The sequence below is a fragment of the Crocodylus porosus genome, unplaced genomic scaffold, assembly GCF_001723895.1.
Source record: "Crocodylus porosus isolate Cpor-Errol unplaced genomic scaffold, CroPor_comp1, whole genome shotgun sequence".
Classification (NCBI taxonomy): Eukaryota; Metazoa; Chordata; order Crocodylia; family Crocodylidae; genus Crocodylus; species Crocodylus porosus.
The window spans coordinates 43,243,793-43,254,401 of record NW_017728886.1 but is presented as its reverse complement, the minus strand read 5'-3'; positions in this window follow the sequence as shown (position 1 = coordinate 43,254,401).

The following is a 10,609-nucleotide window of genomic DNA, read 5'->3' as shown; positions in this document are numbered from 1 at the left end:
GCATATTTACCTCTCCGCCCTGCATACTTAAGTAGTTAATTATAATATACATGCGATGTATGTAGTGATGTAACCACATGTATGTTTGTATGAAACGGAAATGAGCTGTAAGAGTTCCTGTTTCTGCACACGTGCCCAGGAGGAAAAAGATAAACACAGCCTGCAAAAATTCCTTGGTGGGTTCAGAGTAATCTGAGTTTTTGACTCTGCTCTGACCCTATTTGCAAATACACCTTTTGTGCCATCTAATATATGTGTGTCTGTGATACTTTGCGAGCCTCCAAGAAACAAACCGCAATCTTTTGTATCACTATGTTGGTAGCTTAATTGTTTAAGTGCTTAAATGTCCATTTCACTCAGAGAAGCTGAGTAAGTGGGAGCCTGAGGGCCCTGGCCCCCCTCAGGAAGAGGGCTGTCACCCAAAATGCATACAATTTTCTACATGTCCATCATCTTAGGGCCCCCTGGCAAAAAAAGTCAGGACCTATGATTTCACCTAATCACTCATGTATCCAAATGGGAAATCAGGGGAACCTGTGTAGGAATTTGTAACTTGAAAGTAGATCTAGGACAACAATAATTAGTGTCATTTATGAAAAGATAACAGTTGATTTTTTTTTTTTCGGGGGGGAGACAGACAAACAAAAGGCTGAAATCTTTTTACTAGTTATACAAAATAAAAATGAGAACAGAATTTAGGTTTGGGTTTTGTTTAGTTGTGTTTTTTGCATTTTTTCTTTTGTTTTAAGAAATAAGTGTGCCAAGAGAACAAGATGTTTCATGATGAAATCCGACTAGCATATTTATACAGTAGTTACTTTGGGCCATAGTGCCAAAATATTAAAGTCAGTGACAGCAAGATCAGGCTTTTGAGTGAGAATTATTACTAGGTATGCTGAAAAGCTTTTCTTTAAAAGTATATTATATATTTCTAGAGTATACTGCTGCCCCTTCCTCCAAGTTATTACACTGTACAGTCTAGCAGATGGATCGTCTATATTCTTTTTATAGAAAGTTAGTGGTAGACAGCCCAGTGCAGTGCCATGTAGTGAGGGAGAACTAGTACTACTGCCTGAGAAGGTCTCAGTGGGGAGAAATCAGCCTTGGCAAAGTGCTAACACAGCAGAGCTGCTTCTAGTACCCAGATCACTCAGGCATGTTGACATAGTACAAAAAAAAAAAAAAGACATGCACACAGTTTTCTGTAAATAAAAAAAAGGCACTTATACACTTGTTCTGGAAGAGGTGGGGCAGCTTTAGAGTGCCCCCACCACTATTTTGTAGCACAGAGACACCAATACACAAGATGCTGGAGTCTATTGGAGGGTGGGAGTTGCTATGCTCCAGAAGACTTGATTGAGTCTGCTCTGACCCACAATAATTACAGTTTTTCAGGATGACCATGGCATTTTAAAACATTTGCTTAACTGACTAGCTACTGAACCTTTGTTCACATAGCAGAGCTTTGTACATATTGCATTGCACTTCAAGTTAGGAAACAGTTATGGTTTTGAAGATACTACAAGCTAGAGACGGTAAATAAGGGTACAGTTACAGCAGTCCAAAGTAGACTTGATTAATTGGAGCCACTCTAATTAAAGCATTGCTTCCCATTTACCCCTGGAGCACATATACAAGATATGCCCCAAATGACCGTGTGCAAGATATTCTGATGAATTAACTGGGCCTCAGAAAGGTAGCAAACCACCAATGCAGCTAAAGTTGAATATCACAAGAGTGGCATTACTGTACTTGTGTGAACACAAACTTAGAGTTTGTTCCAATGAAGTCAAAATTAGTCTAGTTTCCTGTCCCAATTATAGTAACTTACCTACCACAATCACAACCATGACATAGTAGAAAGAAGTGTGTACTACCAATAACCTCAAGAGTGAAGCCTCATGAAGTTTTGTACTCTTGACCTTGCCCCATGGATGAGCCTACCAAGAGTGAGATTTCCAGACTAATAGCAATTAAAAAAAAAAATTGCAGATGGAGAAAGAATACTTCAAAATGGTTGCAAAGGTATATATGACAGCTATACCAGAACAGGTTTTCCTTCCCATCAAATTGTTTCCATCCTGTGAAGTACTGTAGAATTGCTGATGCACAACAGCTTTCCCACATAAAAAAGACTTGCAAAGGCATCTTCCTTCTGTAGGAAGTTTTACAGCAATGAGATACTGTTAGCAATTACCAGAATTCCCTAGTCTCAGACCTACATGGCCATTTGTGTGATGGTTGTTTTGTACTTGGAACTGAGACAGGCGTGCAGTTTGGCAGCTACAATCATGAGTGAGTAGACTTAATTAGGATACACTCCATTCATCCCATTTGGGAAAGGGGCTAGAAAAAGGTGCCTCAAAAAACCAACCCATTTAATTTCACCTAACTGGAAAGCTATGTCCAGTGGGGTTACCATCTCTGGTCCAAATCCACAACAAAAGATTGCAGCCTAGTACATTTGCACCCTGGCGAATAATTCCAACAGTGAGACCAGAGCAAAAAAACCAGCATTCATGGCCAGAGAACTTGCACAATTCAATACAGACATGCTTACATATGATGAGAGTAGATGTGCAGGCAAGGGGCAGCTCACAGAGCATGGTAGCAATGATAGTCACTTTTCCTTTCCAAAAAAAAAAAGACCGACTCATCCATAGTGCTGATTTTTCTACTGAGACCAAGATTGTTACTCAGATGCCAGAGTGTGTCTGGTTGGCAAATTTGCATCTTGTGCAACATATCACTTCTGTCAGTGCCCAATTGCTCCCTTTAAAATGCTCTACAGCCAGACCCTGACTGGAGTGCATGGTTGCAGAGCATTTTAAATGAGGGTTAATGTCAGATTATCAGGCACCTCTTTAAGGAGGGTTCAGGTGGAGGTATTCTGAAGCAGAGGACTGCTATTAAAACTTCTGTTAGTCCCTGCTCCCAAGCACAGCTGAGCCAATGCAGCCCAGCCCAGCCCTGCCCTGCCTGTAAGATTGGCGTTTAGGATGGAGGAGGGGAAGGGGAAGAGGATTGGGGAAGAAGAGAGTGGGGTGTAGATTAAAGCACCACGGAGTTACAGCAGGGTGCTGCCCATCTCTCTGCACTGTTAAAAACAAAACAACACACACTGTCTACCAGATAGGTGACAAGGGGTTGTTAAAAAACAAACAAAAAAAACAGAACACGCAGTTACATCCTTAGACTTGGAAGGTGAAATATGAACATAGATAAAACTCGTGTCCCAAAATCAAAGTCTAACTTTTTTTTGTATTAATAAAGTCATGTTAGCAGTGTCTCTTTTTGAATATAGAAAAGCATTTAGTACAATAATTTCACCCACCAATCCAGCAGAAATGATGGCCAGTTGATTCCCAAACTCAGTGGGTGGTATCAGTGGATAATCTTTATGGCTGGCACAGACAGATATTTTCCTGAATTTATGATGCACTCGATTTCTTGCTGCCCCCTTTTATGCTTTTCTTTAAACTTGACTCCACAGATGACTCTTTGCTTTCAGATTGGTCTCTCTCTGGTCAAACTGTCCATATTTCATCCTGTTAGTATTATTATTTTGTTCAACAGGCCCATCACGCGCACACCTCTTAATTTGGCCTTTTTCCAGTGTCTCAATCTGGTCATCGTCCATTGGTTGTCTCATCACCTTTTGTTTGTTCCAATCATTTCACTCCAATTCATCTGGTTAGTGCCAAATTGAGTTAATGAGCTGGTAACAAGACTATTACTAGGTTATGGTAAAAGAACTTCTCACCAGTGATAGAAAGAAAAATATACAAGGTATGAGCACTATGAGCTCTGCACAAACAGCTCAAGGCCAGCTCATAAAGCAAAATGAAAAGTTCAGATAATAATGAGGCTATACAGAACATAAGCATTGATTTAATAAGGCCAAATACAAAAAGGAAAACAAAGTTTTAACAATACTGTAATTCACCACTCTATAAATAGTGGTAGTCGCTTTAAAGCATAAAGTATGATAAGCACAATGGCACTCCTTGTGACCTTTCATCTTCAACTTACCAACAGACAATGTTCAGTCATTAGTTCATACACCCATGCAGATGATGAAACAAAAAAGAAAATCCTGCTCTAAACTTGACCAAGTCCTATCATCTGTCCCCAAAGCAGATTAAGATTATAACTAGGCAGGGCAGTGTTTGCTATAAGGAACTCTCAAATCATGTCAATGTGAAGCTGGTGTGAGTATATAGGACTCATGTTCATATTCTCAGATTTGTTTCTTCATGAAGTTATTAAATTAGTATATCAGAGAACCAGCAACTATTGTAAGGACACTTATAGACATTCAGTTTCTCTTTGGAGAGTTGCTGCTCTCCCAGAAGTCAAGAACATATAGATGTTCAGAGTTTCTCCCAGAGCAAAATAAGTTGGATTTAACCAGAGTTAAATCATCCCCTGGATATTTTCTCCTGGAAGAACTACACATCTTCTCTTCTGATAGAAGCCACAGCACAGTTCTCCAGCATCCCAGGATGCTTTGCTCCCGTGGTCCACTTCTCCACCCCCCAGGAAGACAGTATTGCTTGCTAGACTCTGCTGCTGCAGGCCATCAGGAAGTAGAACATGCCCCCTTCACAACCCCACATTGTGTTGATCAGGATGACTCTAATCAGTTTTGGTAAACCAAACAGGTTTACACTTCTGCCATCTATCAGGAAACAGACTGGGAAGCCTGAAGTGTGCCAGGATGTGTACAGGGGATTCCTGGCTGCACAGTGGCAGCACTGCAGGTTCTCAGCATTCAAGTGTCTGTTTAGGCATCTCTGGGTAAATTTTTCTACAAGGAGAGTAAACCAGGGAGAATTCTACCAGATAATTTGAATATTATATATTAATATTATATATGTAGCTCCCGCTACATGTCACCAATGGTGCCCAACCAACATTGATTAGGAACCTCTACAGAACCCTAGAATAATAATAATTAAAAAAACAAACTAAGCAATAGGCCTGTGTGAGGCAGCTAGTATTCACTTCAGATTCAGCTGATTCAATCAATTCAGCCAAATCAGATTTGGAGGTTCAGCTGCTGCCGAGGAAAAAAACAAACAAAAAACCAGCCAAATCTCTGAATCAAATAGGCCCCACTTGCTCCCCCAGCCTCAGCAATGGCTGCCCCACCTGGACCCAGCATGCCTGTGCATTGGAAAGAAAAAAGGAATAAATGCCTTGCACTCACTAGCTCCTGCCAGGTGGAAGGGGCAATCCGCCATGTCTCCCACTGCGTGGTGGGGGCTCTACCATGAGCCTCCAGAAGCCCTGACAGCCACTGCAGCGAACAGCGAATGCAGGGGGGTTGTTTTTGTTTTTTAAAAAGGGCCAGAAGGCTGGAGCTGGGTGGGGCAGGCAGGGGGTACCCCCCACTCCAACCCCTGCTTACCAGAACAGAGCCCAGGTTCAGCTCCTTGTGGCAGTGAGCAGGAACTGCCCAAATCACCAAAATTGATTTGGAGGCTTTGAATTAATTTGGATCTTTTTATTGGTCTCCTGATTTGATTCAGATTTGGAGAGTTGGCTGCCAGATTGAGGCAAGTCTCCTCCGAATCAAATCAGCACCCAAAGCTTTGCACAGCCCTACTAAGCATTATGGATTTCTGTTACATTGTTCAAAATCTGTTCTATTTGCTTAAGAACAAATATGATGTTGTGAATGGTAAGAATCCTTCTTCCATTTAAGAAGAATTTGAATTGGCTTCTCTCCCTTTAAAACAAAAAAACCTGACAAATTATTTAATTCCCTTTTGGAAAGCATAGAAATTTTCTATTTTACTCATCAAATTTACTTGTTTTCCTCAGATGGAAAGGTACTTTTGACTTCAGCTCCAGGTTTTAAATGAGTTAGTCTTCAAAACATTTCAGTCCTCCTTCTCCTGCTTTTCACACATTACAGTTAACATTCAGGCTGCTGTAGTTGTTCTCAGTTCTTCTTACTCAAACTGATATTTATTAAGCAGTCAAAGCTGACATCCGAAGTGGTACATTAATGTTCTCAAAGGAAAACAACTAGAATAATTAATAAAATCACACTGACATACACTTGTGTGTGTATAAAGAAATCAACTCAATTTGTTCCCATGAGGGTTTGTGGCTTGATCCAAAAGTCAGCTGAAACTAGTGGAAAGATTCCCCATGATTTCTGTGTTCTTTGGCTTAAGGCCTTTATAAAGGATTTAAGGGAATACACTGAAAGTTTCCCACCTAATCTGTCTTCTACTTTAAAGTAAGTTAGTGGTAGTGAAGGTAAAAAACCAAAAAAACAGAACTGTGACAGGGAGCCAGCTTGGGGCCAGGTCTTGACATGGACCTGCCCACCTGTCCAGGGCAGTCTGCCCGTTTTTGCCTTCCATGACTTGCTGTTTAATAACCTAGATATAATAAAATGGGAGGCTGTCCATTTAATACCCAATGCCAAGGGGTTTGGCACAGGCTCTGATCTCCCCTTACCATGCTCCATGCCTAGCAGATAGCATCCAGAATTGTAATAGGCCGGGCCAAATTCTGCCCCTTGTTGGATCTCTAGCATTCTGCCCTGCTCAGGCCTCATACATCCCATCTTACTCTGTGCAGCCCTTTGGGTCCCCCCACCCTACTCTACACAGCCTTTTTGGCTTCTCTTATGCACTCTAGCTGGTACACATGCCACCCTGTTGTGTGGCCACCAGCCTGGCATGGAGCAGAAGGCCAAATTCAGCCACTGACTCCTCTCTCAGGCACTCTCTGCCCCCTCACATGGGCTACTGGGGTCATGTATCTGTCTTGTCCCAAGCTCTCCTTTCTGCAGGCTACAGGCACTCAGCCCATGGGGCTCAGGTGTCCAGAGATGTGCCTGCCTTTCCCCTCTCCTGCTCTCTAAGTTACCCACCAGGGAGTCAGAGCTGGAGTTATAAAAGGCACCCCTACCCACCTTTCACTGGGGAGGTAACTAGCCTGGCATTTCTAAGGGAATGTCCCACCATGGACAGCCCCACCAGAGCACCCTTCCCCAGCAGGGTGCAGTTTCCGGTCATGCCCAGGACCAGAAGCCTCCTACCATCCCCATCGCCCCTACCCTTACCTCCAAGGCGTTCCCCAGCAGCCACATGTTTTTCTAGCTGCCAGCTCAGCTCCAAGTGCCTGAGCTAAAATGGAGTCTGCTCAGCTCTCCTCCAATCACAGGGCCCTCACAGTTTCATGTACCTGCCAGCTGCCCCCCAAAGCCCTTGTCTGTCTTGCCACAAGCTTAAAAAGGAAAAAAGAGACTTTAGAGGTTAAGTAGTACAGACTACAACAAGAAATGGCTTAACAAAGTTCACCAAAATACTTTCTTATATGAAAGAAAGTGTGTCAAACACAGATTCCCCCCCTTTAAAACAAAAAATTTAGCATTCAACTATTTTAAATGGCAATTACCAGTAATTGACCAGAAGTTAATTTGGCATTGGAAAATATTCTGAGATTTAAGACATTGCTGTGTATATTAGAGATTACAGGAGAGTATTATGTTGCCAAATGTTCTTAGTTTAACACACTTCCTTCTAGGATACATCAGTAAAAAGTACCCTTTTTCTTGTGTTTCTCTTGGTAGAAGAGAGGAGGAAAAAGTCCCTCGGTGATTCAATATTGTACAAAAATAAATGTTTAAAAGTCAGATATAGGGCAAGAGGCAAGGTCCAGGTCATAGTCACTGGTTCAGGGCATCAAGGCCATACATCATTCGAGGCACAGAATCAAGGGTCATAGTTATTGGCTCAAGGATCAATAGTGTTGATCAGGTTGTTCCCATTTTCTTGCAGATCCCTTAAATCAGGGGTATGTAACCCCTATCTCATGGGCCAAATCTAACACCTGATGTGGTGTAATCCATGGGCTCTAATCCTGCATACTAGGTCAGGTACGCAGAGCAGCATGAGCTCCCAAACTTAGTGTGCAGGACTGGGTGGCAGCTGTGTAGAGCTAGCTGGGGGTACATGGGGCACAATTCAGGTGTGTAGGCCTAATCTTGGTGTGTAGAGTCTGATCCCACACCATGCCAGTTATCTAGCCCACAGAGCCAGGTAAGTTGAGCACCACTGCCTTAAATAGTGGACTGACCTCCTCTACAATATCCAACAGTGGGGTTTAGGGACAAGATGCCAGTCGGGACACAAAAATACATGGGAAGAGAGTCATTCTACCAATGGAGAATCCTTCTCAAGTGACAGTTACGTGAGGAAAAAAAACCCAAATGTCATTAGGGATGGCCCAAGATGAGTCCTGATTTCTCAGAATACAGTTCCTGGAGCTGCCGTCCAAGCACAGCATGTCTTGCATCTTTCAAACTGCCCAGTGAGTTCTTGTACCATCACAAGCTCAAGACTGTGGTGTCTAATCAGAAACTGTCTCATAAATCAGCAGATGCAGCAGCCTCAGCCAACATCTGTAGTACAATCATCTAGGCCTCATGCTCCAAATACTAATGAAAAGCCTCAACATGTCCCAGTATCTTCAAACAAGACTGAAGGTACTCCTAAACCAAAAAATGAAAAGGCAGTGGTCTGATGACTTCAAAATCAGCCATCCTCAGGGAAAAGGGGCAGGGGGGAGGAAAAAAGAATTGAAAAGTGTATCTGGTTCATGAAAAACAGAGCAAATTTAAACACCTTCAATGCCAGAATAAATCTCAGTTGAAGGAAGCTGGAGTAGAGCATCAGCTGAGGAGAGAAGTAGAAATACAGGTCTCATCTTGGGTAAAAGACAAAAACCCCCAAACCAAAAAAAAAACCCACCCACAAAAAACCAACCAACCAACCCACCCTCATTACAAAATCAATGTCCTTGGCAATACTGATTTTGTTTCTAAATGGAGTAAGTGTAAAGATACTGATCTCTATAGATGTTAAGAAATATTCTGTAAGGATTTGGACTATAGGAAGAATAATTTTGAGCAATGAGACAGACACACAAGATACCCAAGTCAAACTGCCAACCTAACATGAAACAAGCGCAAGGTGTTAAGCAAATAGAGTACTGAAGGAGGATGCCATTGTTATGCACTAGTAGAAATGCTGAAGGCTAATCTGAAAGATTGTATGATGCTAGTCTTGCTTTTATATGGCTAATGTAATGCATTCTACCTAAATATCTCCAGCCTATTATTTAATGAGATAGATGAATGATGCATTAACTGGGAGTCATGTTAAAAAGGTAGAAGTAGCATCTTTAAATAGCCAAGGGATTGAAAAAAATTGATACAAATATGGTACCAGCTCCACAGCTCTCCAATGTCAATGTACAGCTGCAGAGCACTAGGAAAACAACCTAATGAATCACAGCCTGTAATTGTAGGAAGCAGTGAGTTTTTAAATCATGAAGATTGTAAAAGCTGTTTTGAAAACACTAAAGTAACACAAAAATCCGAATCTTTTATTCAGGAACAAATTATGATGATTATTGCATTAAGATTCCCAATCTTAATGGTTTCTTACACACATTCTTTCAGATAGACCCCTTGCTATCTAATGACTGACTGAAGCACAGCTGCTGTAAAATAATTTATGAATACTGAATGCTGTCCTAGCTACTAGGGATGCCTACTGAATGAACAGATTAGTTTAGTAATAAGGAACTGTGGGGGAAAAGGGGAAAAGCCACCCTTCAATTTTGAGAAAGAATAGCAAAACTATTAGCTATCAAAATTCTACTTTCTGGCTCCAAACAACTCAGTCCCAGGCCCCAGAACAAAACAGAGTACCATAGCAGACGAGGCAGCTACACACAAGTTATTTCAGGACAGACTACTAAGGTGTTTGAGGGAAGAAAAAAGGTAGTGAATAGGCTATTAAGAGAGGATGTTAAGTCTACAAGAAAATTATTCTTGTGTGTAGAGTTGTTCATTCTTTCCTTGTTCAAATGCTTTGTTCCCAGTTTAATTAAACAATACTATGTTCTTTAAAAAGGGTATCTGATAACATTATTAGGCACACAATTCCCAGCAGTAGGAAGTGCAGGTACTGAACCAATTTAGGCCAGCTATGGCCTAGGACCCAGTCCGAGAGGAAGTATTGTGGAATTCCACCCAGAAACCAGAACGAAGGTAGAGACGCCCCTAATATTGCAACTGTGATGATGCTATTGACTCCTATAGGATCACAGAAAAGTAGTGATGTACCTTTCAGCCCAAGGTAACCTAGACCAGCCCTCTGCTCCATCCAGTATCATCTCTGCCAAGGATCTGTCTAACCTACTTTTGAAAGTTTTCAGAGATGGAGCTCCCACAGCTTCTCTAGGTAGCCCGTTTCCAGAACTGGATACAATATTCCAGGTGTGGCTTCACCACCGCTGAACCAAGTGGAATAATCCTTTTCCCATGATTTACACTGACGTTCCTGTTAATAAAACCCATTGTGATGTTGGCTTTTTTGCAAAAAGGAGTAGACAGCTTAATTTCAGCTTATGGGCCACCAAACTCCAGGTCCTTCTCTGCAGTACTGTGGGAGCTCGATGCTGAATTATATAGGACTGAATTAAGCACAGGCTCAGACCTGTTCAATTTAAAACTTTTATTGTTTCACAAAGTCATAAACTAAAGGAGGTCTGTTGGTTCACGAGGTTCCCAAAT